Source organism: Pinus tabuliformis, chromosome 3_1, assembly GCF_031772625.1.
Source record: "Pinus tabuliformis cultivar Carrire ecotype Pingquan chromosome 3_1, CPIR1, whole genome shotgun sequence".
Taxonomy (NCBI): Eukaryota; Viridiplantae; Streptophyta; class Pinopsida; order Pinales; family Pinaceae; genus Pinus; species Pinus tabuliformis.
This window is the reverse complement of record NC_142301.1, coordinates 167,443,772-167,457,619: the sequence shown is the minus strand read 5'-3', so window position 1 is coordinate 167,457,619 and position 13,848 is coordinate 167,443,772. Positions and strand designations below refer to the sequence as shown.

General features: G+C 39.2%; 1 protein-coding gene across 3 annotated transcripts in view; it reads left to right on the top strand.

Annotated features, from left to right (window-relative positions):
• Nucleotides 1-13,848, top strand: part of LOC149186320 (protein PTST homolog 2, chloroplastic-like) — a 148,389-nt gene that overhangs the window by 24,646 nt on the left and 109,895 nt on the right. The window lies entirely within an intron of this gene.

The window sequence follows — 13,848 nt, the reverse complement described above, 5'->3', positions numbered from 1 at the left end:
AATATCTCTAACATGCTCCGTTAATGTTCATTCTAGAAACTACACGAATTTTGTTCCTAAGTGTTACAAATTTATCCAGTCCAATAGACTTGTTAGAATGTCTGCAGTTTGGCCCTGAGTTGGACAATATTTCAGCTCAACGTTACCATCTACATGTTGTCGAATGAAATGATATCCAGATTCCGACCTCAATATGTTTGTTTTGCTTATGGAAGACAATGTTGTTTGCTAGCTTGAGAACTCCTTGGTTATCACAAAAAAGTACCATTGACTCACCCTGATTGACTTGCAAATCTATAACCATTTTTGATTTTCTATGCCAAACTGCTTCACGTGCTACTTTTACTGCTGCTATGTATTGTGCTTTTGTACAGGGAAGTGAAACTGCATATTGTTTCTTGTTTATCCAAGAAACTTCCCTTATGCCAAGACTGAACACATGACCTGTTGAAGATTTCCTTTCATCCATGGATCCTGTCCAATCTGACTCTGAACAACCACACAGCTGAGACTTGTTGCTTTCCCCATATATAATGCCAAAGTCCAATGTTCCATTTATATATGGTAGCCGTTGTAACTTGTACCCTCTTTGTTGCTGTCTAATGTTATGTTTTTGGAGCTTGCATAAATTGGGAGATATTGCTGGCTGCATAGCTTGACTTGTGTCTAGTGGTGGTAAGGTAGATCATGCTGCGCACTAGTTACCTCTAAGTCTGAACAACCACACAACTGAGGTCCTTGCTGTTCCCATGGATAATGCCGAAGTCCAATGTTCCATTTGCAAATTGCAGCATCTTCTTTGTTGCTGTCCAGTGTTATGTTTTGGAGCTTGCATAAATCAGGAGATATCACTGATTGCATAGCTCGAGTTGGGGATAGTGGCAGTAAGACAGATCAGGCTTCTCACTATTCATTGGCCACTTTTGAATCATTGTTGGCTGAGGTGCTTTCTCCATAGGTGTAGATGGTGTTTCACAATATGCCATCCTGAATCTATTTGACAGACTTTTGGCATATTTTGTTTGTGAAACAAAAAATATGATTATTTGCTTGTGATACTTCTACACCTAAGCAATAATGTAGGGTGCCTAAATGTATAAGGTAAACATAAATCTGTTTTCACCTTTGCAATTGCGCCCATCTCACTATCTGTCATGATGATGTTATCAACATATATTACTAGAATCACCACATTGTTAGATACCTAATCCTTGGGATTATGGGATGTTGTAAATATTAATTTAGGAGAAATATGAAGAGTCATAGGTGAATAGGAAGAGTCATCAGACCTCTTGGAAGATGAAACCAAAGGTCACTTTTCATTGTATTAATGTATGGTTCACTTTAATGAAATCAATTCAATCCGTGAGTTACTCATCCTTGGGCTGACAATGGTATTAGAGCCAGTTTTCTTAATCAGGAGATATCACTGATTGCATAGCAGCATAGCTCCAGTTGGGGATAGTGGCAGTAAGATAGATCAGGCTTCTCAGTATTCATTGGCCACCTTTGAATCATTGTTGGCTGAGGTGCTTTCTCCATAGGTGTAGATGGTGTTTCACAATATGCCATCCTGAATCTATTTGACAGACTTTTAGCATACTTTGTTTATGAGACAAAAAATATGATTATTTGCTTGTGAAACTTACACACCTAAGCAATAATGTAGGACGCCTAAATGCATCCTGTCAAAAGGTAAACATAAATCTTTTTTCACCTTTGCAATTGCGTCCATCTCACTATCTGTCATGATGATGTTATCAGCATATATTTCTAGAATCCCCACATTGTTAGATACCTAATCCTTGGTATTATGGGATGTTGTAAATCTTTGTTTATGAGACAAAAAATATGATTATTTGCTTGTGAAACTTCTACACCTAAGCAATAATGTAGGACGCCTAAATGCATCCCGTCAAAAGGTAAACATAAATCTTTTTTCACCTTTGCAATTGCGTCCATCTCACTATCTGTCATGATGATGTTATCAGCATATATTACTAGAATCGCCACATTGTTAGATACCTAATCCTTGGTATTATGGGATGTTGTAAATATTAATTTAGGAGAAATATGAAGAGTCATCAGACCTCTTGGAAGAAGACACCAAAGGTCACTTTTCATTGTATTAACTTATGGTTCACTTTAATGAAATCAATTCAATCCGTGGAGTTACTCATCCTTGGGCTGACAATGGTATTAGAGCCAGTTTTCTTGATAATTATATGAGACAACCTTTGTCTTATCTGCTTCCTCGCTCAAATACTTCTTTATCATATTGTTCATCTCATTCCTTAGTGTTGCATTTTCAAGCGTGGAACACCTGAGTGTTTCAAGATTGGACTTTGATCCATGAGTATCGAGTTTTTCACCGCCTTGCATCACTTTGATGTGAAGGTGTAGAAGATTTCACTTTCTGAATTTTTTACAGTCAAGGGAGTTTAGGGTGGAAGCAGTAGAAGTAGCAGAAGCAATAATAACACAAGCTAAAACAGATTTGACAAGTCTTGACCAGATGAATCTTGTTTTGCAGCTCGAGTGTTAAATTCCCAAATACTAGCCAGATTTATTTTCTCACTGCAATTAATTTTATTCCCAGTAATTTATTTATTTAGCCAAATAATACTGAATTGCCGAAAAATAAAATCACTTGTATTTTTAACTTCTAGAAATGAATATACGCAACCGAATTTAAATCAAAGATATCAATCACATGTTGCAAAAATAATTCACCCTCAACAATTCTCCATCCTCTATTAATATGGAAAATATGGGTTTTCGACTCACGGAGGTACAAGCAAAAATACTATAGCTGGAACTTGTAACTCAACCACATAGGATGAATTCATCCCAAGGAATTTGACCACCTAGAAATCGGCCTCTGGAAGAAATCGACTTGGAGAAATTTGACCCAATCAATCAATTAGAAAATCGACTTGTGCCCTCCCTACAAGCTATCATTGCGCTGTAGGAAACTCGACCCCTAACAATTTGACTTTCTCCAAATCAAATCGACCTTCCTCCAACAACTCGGCCCTAGCAATTCAACTTTCTCCAAATCAAATTGACCTTCCTCCAACAACTCAGCCTTGCAATCTCCTAAACTCAACCTCCTGGATTTGCCCTCAATTCTCCCATACTTCTCCTTTGCGCTCCAGTCTACTCAGCCACTTGCACTAGAGAAGATCGCTCTCTATGAGGACTCACTCTCTTGAGTTCTTGTGTTGTGTCTTCACCTCTTTGCTAGGCTTCCTTTATCATCTTCATTAAGTTCAAATCCCTAACCCTAATGTCCCTTCTGGAAGATCTTGGAGATCAACGATTGAGATTATTTCTAAGTCACTTAAATAATTAAATTATTTATCTTTAGAAAATGACTTAATAGTCCACAATAATTAATTGACTTTAATTATTGTCTTTTCTCCTAAGTTAAACATTCGAAAGTTGACATAAATCACTTAATACACCAAGCAAGCACCTAAAAAGACAATAAATCATCTTCCACATGCCAAGACACCAAGCATATGCAGAAGACCTTTCGAAGCTACCACAAGCTTCAATACTCCCTCTTAGCAAGGAAGGGATTCTCCACCACCCCCAACTTATCTCGTACTTCACAAAATCCCTTTCATTAGAGGCTTAGTGAGAATATCTACCACCTACTCCTTTGTAGAGATGTACTGTAGTCTCACAACACCTCTTCGAACCCTATCTCTAAAGAAGTGATATTTGATCTTGATGTACTTGGACCGATCATGAAACATGAGATTCTGAGAGAGCTTGATGCATTGTTGATTATCATAGTGAATCACCATTGGCCCCTGTTAGCACTCTAGGAAACTCTCCTAGGTTGTAGCTCAGAGATGCTTGGCAACATATAAATCTTCAATATCGTTCTCTGAACTATTGGAATGGATTGGGTTTGGATCAAGTCAGATGACTGTTCAACTCTGTTTTCACTCAAGACATGCATGAACACCCTCAGTTTGACAAGGCTTTCGACCACTAATGCTCAATAGTTTATAGATTCAATGAATAGATGGAGAATCTTGACTGTACCAGCAGATACATACATAAACACATATGAATGGCTAGCTACAAAAATTAAATGAAGCTTGCAAATCTAATTTATCAACACAGAGATAAGATGACAGTTATCTGGCATTAGACACAGAAGAAAACATGAATTACCTATTCAAGTGCAAGCTTAGAACATAAGAGAAGATGGCGATTGAACATGTAACAACAAAAGAAGCTTGTATTACTAGAATGAAGATGAGACGCGAGGAGGAACAAAGTATCCACAGTCTCGAAAAGTTGAACCTCTATTCCTTCGAACTTTCGGCCATTTATAGGCTTTTTACAATACTCTCGAACTCTCTGAGGCTTGGGATGTCTTAATCTGTCGCCTTTGTCTTCTAACTACTTGATGCTATAACCAGACAAACATGAGCTCAGAGAGCTGTGTTTCTAACAAATATGGTAATCAAATTCTGGTAATTTCGCCGCGCTGTCAGGTGGTTCACTCGTGCCAGCACGTTCCATGATCATTTCTGTTGGTTCGGCTGCATCGCGCTGTTGTTTTTTCCCCTTTTTGGCCATGCATTCTGTTATTTCAGTTCACTGTCCGATTGTCAAAAACACTGACAAAGCCAACAAATTTCCTCCCCAGGTGATTGGTGGGAAGTGGGGTGGGGGGCCATTGGATGGTGGTCAGGCGGCAGAGGATGAACTATGGTGATCGTGAACGAGGGTCGTTGGATTGGGAGGAATGGACGGAGGAGATCAATCGCCGGAGACTTGAAGTCGTGGCGGGAGCGGAATAAGTCCGAGCCGTCAGATCCTAGATGGGTAGTTCGAATAGCTATTGGGTGGAGGAGGTGAGCATAAATCGTTAGTCGGATGAAGTGTGGATTGTCAAATCAGTGGGAAGATTGATGGCGGGGATCGGAGAATGGAGAGCGCAACAGAAAGGAGATGAACTGAGAGCGGACCCGGCGATATTTATGAGCGTAGGTGTATAATTTTGAAGTCCGGCTCATGGCCAAAGCGGCGCAAGAGGAGACGTGGACCATCAGAGCTAAAACAAGGGACATTTCCGTTAAAATAGTAGCAGTGCACCTCAGGGCTAACACTGGCTCCTTCTGGGGATGAAAGCCTTCCTGTGAGGTTTCGAGAACTGCAGACTACTGCCTTTCTAGTAACAACCAAAACAAACTTATCTCCTAGTGTTCCATTGGGCATGGAGTTTATTTGCATAGAAAACAAAAACTGAAAAAACATATTACAATGTTAAGGCCTTAAAGCCTCATATGAAGTTAAGTTTCAAAAACTGCCCATTGACTGGGCCATCAAAAACACTTTCACCCTCCAAATTGTGCAAAATGAAAGTATTGTTCATCTGAACTTGAGCCATGACAAACAATCCCGTCCATAAGGCATCAAATTTACCATGGTTGCCCTTCTTTTCCTTCAATGCATCCCATTTGAGAACACAGTCACCAACCTGAAAATTGTCCATTTTTGCCTTTCTATCAAAGGTTTCTTTTATCTTCTTTTGATGAATTTTGATTTCTCAACCATTTGTTCTCTGATCTGCTATAATTCAACCAAGTTACTCATTCTCCTCGCCATGTTGTTCTCTTCATCCAGTTATTCTTACAAAAATTTGGCCACAGGGAGAATTAGCTGGATAAGAAAAACAACATCAGCGCCATAAACCAGCTTAAATGGAGAATTTCCTATGGACTTCTTGTTGGTAACTCTGTCAGCCCACAGTGCAAACTTCAACTTGGAATCCCAGTTCTTTTTGTTGTCCTCCAACAATTTTTTTATTATCCTTACAAGACTCTTGTTAGATGATTGTGCCAGGCCATTGCCGTGATATGAGGTAGAATGCACCAATTGAATGCCCATGGATTCACACATGTCCACCAATTCTTCTGCCCTGAAAGCTGTTGCATTATAGTGACTAGTTTGGTTGGGCAACCAAATCTAGTGAAAATATTCTCATTCAAGAACTTTATGATAACCTGATGATTAGCATTTTTAGTGGGTATAGCCTCAATCCATTTGGTGAAATAATCGGTGGCTACCAAGATCCATTTGTGATGGCCACTGGAATGTGGATTGATTTCACCTATGAAGTCCAAGCCCCACTGCTGGAAGGGACCATTGGCGTGTACTGGCTTCAAAGGCAGAGATTTTAGCTGTTGTCTTCCTGCAAACCTCTGACATTTGTCACAAGACTTCACAAAAGAAAACACATCAGAGAACAGAGTAGGCTAATAATACCCAACGCTCAGGATCTTGTGGGCTGTGGTTTTCCAATAATGATGCCCTCCACGGATGCTAGAATGGAACTGTTGCATGACTTCCACAGATTGTCCTTTGTTTAGACATCTCAAGAGGATCCTTGATGGGTCTTTCCAATAAAGCAGGTTTTTGTTAATGCAGAATTTGGCTCATCTGAGCTTAATGGCCCGAGCTTGACTTGAGCTATGCCTTGGAGGCAATGTTTTAAAGCTCCGACTCCGACTCCGTATTGACTCGGCTGGCTCGATTTCAATGACTCGGTCGTTGTAAAAAATACATTAAATATTTATTTTTTATAAAACACATAATTTTAAAGATTTTCATTCATGTTTCCAAACACACAACATTAGAATATAGATAGAAGACAACAGATGATCAAAGTAGGCTCATGAATATATCCATTATATCAAAATGGCACCCAGTGCACTTTCCAATACATACACGATGATGATATAGAGATCAAAACAAAAACATATAACCAAGGAGGCTATAAATGGCCTCTGCAACAAAAGTCTGTGACAAGTACTACTGGCTACTGCTAGAGTTGCCAACATCATCTAGTTCAGTGTTACTTGGGAGCGGGAGCGAAAGTGGGGAGTGAGAGCGAAAACGGGAGCGGGAGCGAAAGTGGGGAGCGAGAGCGAAAACGGGAGCGGGAGTGACATTTTCAGAAGCTCCTGGTTTGGGAGCGAATCCCAGAGGAGTTCGACAACCAATGTCACTAACATCAAGGTACATAGAGGAATTGGTGCTCTTGATTAAATACGAGTTCCATACCCTAATACATGACAAAATTCAATGGAAACATTGCAATCCTCCAATCCTAAAATCCTGAAAAACTGATAAGTCTATTGGATTTTGAATGAAATCTAAAATTCTACTTTCTCCAAATGAAATCCAATGAGGCCGGAGCCACTCTCAAACATCCTGAGTCATTTCATGGTAATGTTAAAAATTTAAGTAAAAGGATGAAAAGGAAGATTAAGGGGAATGTCACTTTTACTTTAAGAATTTAACATTACCATGAAATTTGAATAACATATCAATACTAGGAGAGGGGAATGGACCCCAAATAGCATTTAACTAATTTAGAAAACACCTTGGAGTCCCCAACACTCAGCTAACAGTTAAAAATTAAAAAAAAAATATGAAAAATTGCATTTTTTTTGGGGCTTACAGGCCGCATTCATTGACTCGGCCGAGTTATTGCAGAACCAGCCGAGTTGATCGAGTCATGATTGACTCGGCCTCCCGTTCCGTTTTTTTCTGCCGGGTCACAAAAAATTCCAATAACTCGGATCAACTCAGTCGTTTCAGATTCGATTCGGCCGTTTTTTAAAACATTGCTTGGAGGGACTTCTAGCTTCTGCAAAAAATGAACTACACTGGAATACCATTCACAGGTGGCTAGATTTTCAGCCAAAGACTGATTCTACTCTTGCTCTTCTGCTGCTTCCTCTGTCCGCTCACCACCTGAGTTTGAACCCATGCAATTGATGTCTAACAAAATGCAAATTTCCTCAGCCATAAGCTTAGCCAAGCCCTAGCCTTTGACAAGCTTGGTGGGCTTCACCTCTATGTTGAACTCTATGAATTTTGCAATCCATTTAGCTCTCTTTCCATCAATATCTGGCTGAGTTAGGACATTTTTTATTGAGGTTGAAGGTACATACACAACCACTTTGGAATGCAGAATATAAATTCTGAATGCTTTTAAAGATTTTATTAGAGCATAAGCTTGTTTTTCAATAAGGTCATACCTTAGTTCAACATCCCTTAGAGTTTTGTTGAAAAAGGCCACAACAGTGTTGCGGGGGAGCACCCCTTCCCCTCGATCCCGCTCCCAATCCGCGCTCCGGGCGGGAGCGACTCGGGAGTCCGCTCCTTAAATTTTTTTTCGTTCCCTGCCTTTTCGGGAGCGTTTTGCCTTTTTTGCAATTTTTTTTTGTAGTAATGTTCGAAATGCAATTTTTTTTGAAAGAAACAAATAATTTTTGAGTGAGGCAGCTTAATGATCAAGTCTATGTCCCTAGTATTGATATGCTATTCATGGTAATGTTAAATTCTTAAAGTAAAAGTGACATTCTCCTTAATCTTCATTTTCATCCTTTTACTTAAATTTTTAACATTACCATGAAATGGCTCAGGATGTTTGAGAGTGGTTCCGACCTCATTGGATTTCATATGGAGAAAGTAAAATTTTAGATTTCATTCAAAATCCAGTAGACTTATCAGTTTTCCAGGATTTCAGGATTTGGGGATTGCAATGTTTCCATTGAATTTTGTCATGTATTAGGGTATGGAACTCGTATTTAATTAAGAGCACTAATCCCTCTATGTACCTTGATGTTAGTAACATTGGTTGTCGAACTCCTCTATCATGACCCTCCTAAAAATGTATGCATCACTCACACAAAATCTTGACTTGACATGCTGTGCTTTTTGTATCTTATGTTAATGCTTAAAGGGTGATATTAATGACAAAGATTCCAATACAGATACAGAGGTAATGACAAAGATACCTCTGGATATTAATGCCTAGAGGGTGATATTAATGACAAAGATCCTGATTTTCCAACAAGACTAAAAAATTAGACATTTCTCATGGTGGAAAGAGGCCCAAGCATAAGAAATAGATAATAGATTTACTTTTCTTTTCTAGTTTCTGGTAGTTTTCATATTTATGATGATATTTTTTTAAACAATATACGACAATTTAAGTTTGAAGTTGGCAATTATAACTCATTAGTAATGAATTATGAATATGATGCTTCATGAAAGTTGAAAGTTGTTCAATTTCATTTTATTTTATAACATTTCATTTCATGTTAGATATTATTTGTTGTAATGGTTACACTTAGCTTACAAGTACAACTTGGTGATCAATGATGATAAATGTTATATATTGAATTTTGAAAGCTTGAAACTTTAAGATTGATGAATCATGAGACTCAATATGTTGTATGTTACTATGTTACTAACTTGTCGACGTGGTTGATGAAGATTATAACTTCTAGATGATTGTTGTTATATGGTTCAATCTATGTTTCTTTTATGTTTTTTTATATCTAATTCACTATTCTACATGTTTTTGTTGACATATATTTATCAAAATATAAAACATATAAAAAATGTATATATTATATAAAAAACGCTCTGGATTTGCTTCCAAACCGAGAGCTTTTGAAAATGTCGCTCCCGCTGCCAAGTAACATTGGGCCACAAGGTGCTCTACACCTTCATCATTTTTTGCAATAGAACTACTGCAAGTGTATCATAAGAGGCAAAAGAGAAGATATAAAACTCCCTGGTATGATCTGCACTGATTAGAGTGGGAGCTTCCATGATAGCTTGTTTGATGGCTTCAAAAGAGCTTCTTGCACCATCTGTCCATTTTATTTATGATCCTTTCTTTAGCATGGAAGTGATGTGCTTCACTAGCTCTGCAAAGTTTGGAATAAATCTCCTGACAAAGTTAATCTTACCCAGGAAAGATTGAATGCCCCTTTTTGACCTTGGGATGGACAATGTCTGAATTGCTTGAACTCTTGCTGGATTGATTTTCACACCTTCAGCAGAAACAATATGTCCCTTTTTTGGGTTCACAGAAATTCCAAACCGTCTGCATCTTAGAAACACCTTCTTCAAATGCTGCAAATGGTCCTTGTGACTGCTGGAAAAGGCTGTTATGTCATCAAGGTAAATAAGGACAAACTTGTCCTTCTCTCCCACAAAGGCTATGTCCATGGCCCTCTGAAAAATAGCCCAACATTCATCAGTCCAAAAGGCATCTTGGAGCACATGAAAGTGCCCCAAGGAGTAGTGAAGGCGGTCTTTTCCTGATCTTTTAGATGTACAACAACCTGATTGTAACCTGAAAATCCATCTAAGAAAGACATGACTCTAGCCCCTGAAACTTTTTGCAACAAGTGTTCCATCTTAGGTAGGGGGTAGTTGTCTTTTTTAGAGCATTTGTTCAGATTCCTGAAGTCAACACAAAGCCTGATTTCTCCATTCTTCTTTCTTACTACCACAAGGTTAGCTATCCACTTTGAATACCTTAGGGGAACTATGATCTTGGCATCCAACAGCTTCTTGATTTCCTTTTCAATCAAAGGCAATAAGAGAGGGCTGATAGGTCTTAATTTCTGCTTAAAAGGGATGGTGTTCTTCTCCAGTGGAATCTTATGTTGAATGATGTTGGTGTCATAGGTCTTAAGATCATTGTACTCCCAAGCAAAAATATCAGCAAATTGTTTCATCAGGGTGCAATACTCGGAACTTTGGGTAGAAGACAAGTGAGTGGACAGATTTATGTACTTTGGATGGGCTGGACTCCCTACATTATGTCTATGAACTGCAGACTCATTTTCTTTTTTGGCAGGCTTATAAGGTACATCATTATGATCAAACAGCTTCTCTAGGGGCACCAATCCTTTGGGTATATGGTTACTAGGCAGCTAAACAATGCTATCTTGACCAATCTCATCTTTTAGCTTGGACTGGTTGCATTCTTCAATGGTTTCGTTTTCCTCGTCAATGTGCATTTCAGAAAATTCATCAATGACTTGTAAAAACCTATTAATTTCATCATCATCTTCAAAAATTTTCTAGTATTTGACATTGTCAAGCAGAGATGGTCTATATTTCACCTGAACTTCATAAGTCAAGTTAGGATGCAAAGGAGGAATAAACGTGCTAGCAGACACAACAAGGGAATCGACAAGCTGGTTCTTCATTCTAGGGATGTAGGAAATGCTGAAACTATTAAAAGAACCCTTGAGCTTCCATACTTCATCTCTGTATGCTTTCAGCCTTGGATGCTTTGCTTGGAAAGTTTTGTTGACCTGCTGAATGATAAGGCCTGCATCTCCAGACACCTTCAGACCTTTGATGCCCATTTCTTTAGCAGCGTTTATGTTCAATATCAATGCTTCGTACTTTGCTATGTTATTTGTGACCTGAAAAGTTAACTTGAAAGATAAATGAATGAATTCTTGTGTGGGGGACACAAGGACTACACCTGCCCCTACAGCCTCCTTAGAGCAAGCTCCATCAAAGAAAATGTTCCAAATTTGTGGGCCTTCTTCCTCTGTGATCTGGCAAACCGGTTTCCTAAGCTACATGGAGGCCAACTGGGATTCTTCAATCTGAAGAATACAAGCTCCAAAATCAGTGTCGACAACATAGATGGGATGATTAGTGGGATTCCTTTCATCACTAATGATATAAGCCAACTGAGCTTCTCTGTATAATCTCCTACTCTCACCTCCAAAAACTGGGACAGTAGCATAGGACAAATAATTTTGCAATGTTCCACCTAATCTCTTGATCCAACCTCTGGAAAGCAACATGCCAAACTTGGGGGGTACATCTGCTACCACAATATCCATCATCATGCTCTTCATGGGCAGCTGAGACAAGGTGATGGCTAGGTCTTTGATTAACCCCAAACATTTCACTTTTCTAGAGTCAAAAGAAAACAAGTCATGATAAGACTTGGTAATGTCAAGACCTAACTCATCCATGACAACCTTGGGGATTAGATTATCGCTGGCTCCTGTGTCTAGAAGGCAGTTGTGAAGTATTTAAGAGACATAGAACGATGGGGAGCTGTCATCACAATTTTCAATCATTGGGACGAGAATAACAACTGGTTTGTCGTCTTGCAGATTTACATAGTCAATGGAGGCTTGGATGGCTTTAGGCTCAAGGGCATTGAGGATAGATTTCTTGAAGGACTCATTCTTCACTAGTTCAATCAGAGGTATAGGTATGCTTAGCTTCTGAATGTCTGATTCAAAACTGAAAAGAGAAGGAGACTTGTCAAGGTCTCTTACCTCGTGAGCTGGAGCTTTGAGGATGATGGGATCAACTGCTGGTCGTTTCTGCTTAACAACTTGTTTTATTGTAAGGACAACAACTCTCCGAACAGTCCTTGGCATTATTCATCTTCGACCTCAGATCATATCTGTGTTGATCATCAGTTTGCAGAACAGCTCCACCATCCCACTCTTGGCTGATCTAGTCATTGAATAATGACTTTTCATAGGCAACTGAGGTCAAAAAGGAGGCACTGCCTTTGTCTTCCAGACAATGGATCTCATCATCTTCTTCAAACTGCTCTTCTTTCATGACTACATTCTGGAAAGGGGTCTTCACCTTTGGTCTTTATTGACATCTTTGCTTCTTTGCAGAATCTGCAACTGCTCATTAGTTCTTCTATATGGATTTGGATTTCTAGGAGCAAAGATATTAGGAACTCTTCCTTTCCCAGGGTGTTACTCAACCTTTAATTTGGAGATTTCAGAGGCTAATGACTCTATCATCTTGGTCATTTTATCTATATTGGGATCTGAAGATGATGAAGATTCGCCCCTCTGTCTCCTTCTATCAACATTCCCCTTGAGCTTCTCTGCAGCCATGATGTTCAATTCTACTTCCAAGGCTGCATCCTGCATATCAGTGAAGGTATCATATCGTCTCTCCCTCAACAGTAGACAGAAGTCCGAATCAAAGGCACTGGCATATGTGAGTTTAGCAGAGGTGGTGGTGGGTTTTACTTCAGCTGGTATCTTGCTATACATGCGGTTAAACCTCTTATTAAAATCAGACAACAACTCGCCATTTTCCCTCTTTAAGTTTCCAAACTCGGTGTGGTAGTAGAGTAGATCCTTCTTATCCCCTCAATGCTTTAGGAATGCATCATCTAAACCCTCAATATCTACTATAGACCTTGGGGTTAGTTCTCTGAACCACATTCTAGCCTCTCCATCTAGACGTTGAACAAAGACTCTCATCCATACATCATCTTCACTAATGTCTAGGTTATTAGCATAGCTATAGAATGATTCAAGATGTTCCTTAGCTGTAACACCTTCAATCCTAGTGAACTTAGGCATATACTTGTGATATTCTCCAGTAGGCATGGCATTCAAAGGAGTGGGCAGTACTAGAGGTCCATACCTAGTAGCTATGATTCTTTCCATTTTGGTAGGTGCTGCCATAGCTGTGGTGGCTATAAGGGTACTGGAAGTTTGAATGACAGAGGGTTGAGGAGTGACTGATAGGACTAAAGGAGTATGATGGATAGGAGGAGAGGCTTCCTTTGGGCTTACAACGAAAGGAGAACCTAAAGCATAAGGAGCTCTATGAATGTCTGAGATTTTTTCTTCACTGCTAGTATTAGATGCTATACTCTCAACATGTGTTTGTTCTATTACAAGATTTTCTTGGAGAGATATAGAATATTGTTTAGAACTACTTGAACCTGATGCTCCTTTCTGCAATGCCTTTCTTTCTTTGATGATTTTTTCAGTGTCAGGTACTGGGTTAGCTTGTGGCTTTTGAGGATTTCTCCGAGTATGCATCGCAAACTGAGCTAGAACTATGGAGTGGAGTTGCCAAGAGGTTCGTCCTCCAGTAGAGTCGCTAGACAGATAATTACAACCCAAATAGTGTCCAGGCTTTGTCTTTCATCAAAGTTGGATCTGTGTCGTCCCCCAGGGAAGCTGAGCTTCAGTCTCCTCTCCC